This window comes from Eupeodes corollae, chromosome 2, assembly GCF_945859685.1.
Source record: "Eupeodes corollae chromosome 2, idEupCoro1.1, whole genome shotgun sequence".
Classification (NCBI taxonomy): Eukaryota; Metazoa; Arthropoda; class Insecta; order Diptera; family Syrphidae; genus Eupeodes; species Eupeodes corollae.
The window spans coordinates 71,842,902-71,846,936 of record NC_079148.1 but is presented as its reverse complement, the minus strand read 5'-3'; positions in this window follow the sequence as shown (position 1 = coordinate 71,846,936).

Sequence of the window (4,035 nt, the reverse complement as noted above, 5' to 3'; positions counted from 1 at the left end):
TAACTTCTCATGAAAACGCATAACGCGAATCTGCTTAACTTCCAAGTTTGAACTCAATCGACAGACAGACCGACGAAATCGAAGGACCCACTTTTTTCGACTTCCCTGCAATAGTACTTACTTACTTAAGGCCGCGCTACAGTCCGGGGCGGACCTGTGCCTCAACCAACATGTCTCTCGAGCTAGCTCGGTCCCTAGCTAGCTGTCTCCAGTTTCGCACGCCAAGTTGGTTGAGGTCCTCTTACACCTGGGTCACGGTCTTCCTCTACTGCGCCGCCGTCCCTCGAGATTGGATTCAAAGACCTTCCAGGCTGGAGAGTTGATGTCCATTCGTTCAACATGACCTAGTCATCTAAGCCGTTGGACTTTAATTCTGCCAACTAGGTCAGTGTCGCTGTACACCCCGTACAGTTCGTCGTTATATCTTCTCCTCCATTCTCCATCTATGCGTACGGGACCAAAAATCACCCGAAGAATTTTTCTCTCAAAGCATCCTAAGACGCTCTCATCTTTCTTTGACAGGGTCCAGGCCTCAGCGACATAAATGAGAACCGGGATGATGAGTGTCTTATAGATGGTGATTTTACATGCTCGAGAGAGGACTTTACTTCTCAATTGCCTTCTAAGTCCAAAGAAGCAGCGATTTGCAAGAGTTATTCTTCGTTTGATTTCAGCGCTGGTGTCGTTGTCTGCATTAATAGCGGTGCCTAGGTAGACAAAGTCCTTAACTACCTCAAAGTTAAAGCTGTCCATGGTGACGTTTTGTCCAAGACGTCGTCGTTCAGTGTCCTTTTTTGATGACAGCATAAACTTGGTCTTGCCCTCATTGACCACTAAACCCATCTTCTTCGCTTCCGTCGCAATGCTCAAAAACGCTCCACTGACATCACGCTTTGATCTTCCAATTATGTCAATATCATCTGCGTACCCGAGTCGGATGGACCTTTGGAAGATTGTGCCTCTAGTGTTGACGGTTGAGTTTTGCACAATTCTTTCCAGAACGATGTTGAAGAAGTCGCATGACAGTGCATCGCCTTGTCTAAAACCTTTTTTGACATCAAATGCATTGGTAAGATCTTTTCCGACCTTGATAGAGCAGCGTGCATTCTCCATCGTCATTCTGCACAAACGTCATTCTGCCAAAACTATACATCGCTCTGTAGAGCTCTTCCCTATAGATGCTGTCATACGCGCTTTAAAATTGATAAAGAGATGGTGAGCATCGATTTGGAGCTTCTGTGTTTTTTCCAAGATCTGCCGTAGTGTGAATATTTGGTCGATAGTGGACTTTCCTGGTCTGAAGCCACACTGATAAGGACGAATCAGGTTGTTGACGAATGGCTTCAGACGTTCACATAATACGGCAGAGAGGATCTTATACGCAATGTTAAGGAGACTGATGCCTCTGTAGTTGGCGCAGTTTAGAGGGTCTCCTTTCTTATGTATCGGGCACACTATGCTGAGATTCCACTCATCGGGCATGTTTTCTTCCGGCTATATTTTAGAGATGAGTTGGTCCATGCTCCCTACCAAGTCATCGCCTGTTGCTTTGAATAGTTCGGCAGCGATGCCGTCAGCTCCAGCAGCTTTGCTTGAATTAAGTTTTGATATAGCTATCTTCACATCGTCAAGATCGGGTAGGCGGAATTGTTGATCTGCGTCGCCGAGGTTGAGTGGTTCTATCTCCCTTACAACGGAATTCGGTTCGTCATCGCCATTAAATAATTGGGAGAAGTGATCTTTCCATATTGTCAGTCGTCTTTACAGGTTTCGGTTCGTGGCTGGTACCCTTGATATGTTTTTTTACGTTTTGCTAAAATTACGAACCTCATTCCTGTTGTGACATCCCTCTATCTCCGCGATCGCGCGCTTCTCATACTCTTTTTTTGCATCTAAGAAGCCGGTGTTCCTCTTTCCTTTTCTGCTCGTAGAGCTCGCGTGCGCTTGCAGGCATTCGTTGTCAAACCAGTGGTTTTGCTGTGGTGGCCGTGTGAAACCTAGCACTTCAGAGGCGGAGTCTCTAATGGCTGCAAGGCAATGTTGCCACTGGTTTTCAATGCTTAATGCAGGAAGCATAGGACTCTTTAAGAGGTTATTAGAGACTCGATCGGAAAAGGACATGACAATCTCTTGCGATTGTAGCCGTCTATTGTCGAATTTTCTCACAGTACTTAATTGTTTTGGCTTGGATCGGGATATCCCTAGCCGTACCTTGGCTACAACGAGGTAGTGGTCCGAGTCAATGTTGGCCTCTCGGAATGTTCGGATAACCTGTATACTGGAGAAGTGTCGTGCGTCGATTGCAAAGTGGTCAATCTGGTTGAAGGTTGATTGATCAGGAGATTTCCATGTCCCCTTGTGGATATTAAGATGCGTTATCTGCGTACTAGCTACCAGAACGTGTTGCCCAGCAGCGAAATCGACCAGCCTGAATCCGTTGTCGGAGGTAGTGTCGTGCAGGCTGTATCTCCCGGTTATGCCACCAAATATGTCTTTTCTTCCTAGCTTGGCATTCAAATCTCCTAAGACAATTTTAATGTCATAGCCAGGGCACGGCTCATATGTCGTGTCCATGAGTTTGAAGAATATGTCTTTGGTGTCTTCATCTTTCTCCTCTGTTGGGGCATGTGCGCATATGTTTCTTTGTTCTCGGTAGCAGTCGCCGTAGTATATGTCGCAGTCTTTTAGTTTGCGTTTGCTCGGTCAATCCCATCGCACTTCTTGGATGGCGGTAATATCTGCTTTGCAGCAGTTTAGGGCTTCCGCTAATTGTTCGGCTGCACGTGGTCTGTTAAGGGACCTAACATTCCACGTACACATCCGAAGTTCGTTGTACTTATTTCATTTGCGTGGGTTGTCAACAGTGAATCCGTCCGTATCCGAGGCTTGTTGGTGCCTCGCAACTAAAGGTATTTTTTACGTGGCCAGAATGTCACCCCGACGGCACAACCCCCAACCTGGAGGACCAAATCCTTAGTATAACTTCAAGGAAGCGGAGCCACTCCTCACAGGCTTGGGCTCTGAATATGTCGAAGAAGCTATATAAGGTGTTCACTAAGTAGTTCAACCTTACTGGAACTGTAGACGCCGACGTTGATTCCATCTCGAGAATTCGTCCGCTGCCCCCAACAACTTTCCACTGAGGTTGGAACCCAATCTCCAGTTGAGATACTAGGGACCCGATATTCACCGCGGGGAGGTGAAAGTAGGAGTTGATAGACAGAGGTGGGTTTTGATACATAAATAACAAATATTTGTATTTAACAGTTTTTTTTTTGTTAAATTTATAAAATTAACAAACATTCAAACTTTTGGTGTGATTACAATTAATTGATTGATGCAAGCAAATGATTGGTAAAAAATTATAATTGCAATACTTTTGATGTCAAACGATTAGTGATTTCAAAACTAGATTTAAGTTTTCAATTGTAACAGTTTCCTTCACATCCTACCTTCTTTATATTACTTCACAACATTTGTTAAGATTAAACTTCTTTGAATAATCGACTTGAATATCACATTTACCATGGCGAATTGGAATACAAAAGCCTTCACGAACAAAACATCTCTAGTACAATGTCTTTTGGGAACATCTTAGCTTGGGGATTTGTAAAATAAATTTAGAAACTAATTCCAAACACATCCTTCCTGATGAATTGACTATACATAAAGTGTGTAAATATGTAGATATGGATGTAGAAGACATGCCAAAAGTTCACAACACTAACCTTACCTACTACTTGTCGTTTGCATGAACACAACTGTGTAGGAATTTATTATACCCAAGAGTGTTAAAGGAGCTCAAGTAACAAATCATAAATTTTAAAGACCTTACGTGCAACAAGCAGATTAAAGTTTGTATGGTCAAGGATTAACTTAGCAATGAAATGGACAGAGAAAAAGGATAAAATGCAATATTTACTCGAACGATACACGACTATAAATATCATTATTTATAGTGAGGTAGATATTCAAAATTAGTTTAAAGACTTGATGTTAATGATTGATCTGGGATATTTAGTAATAATCGAAAGT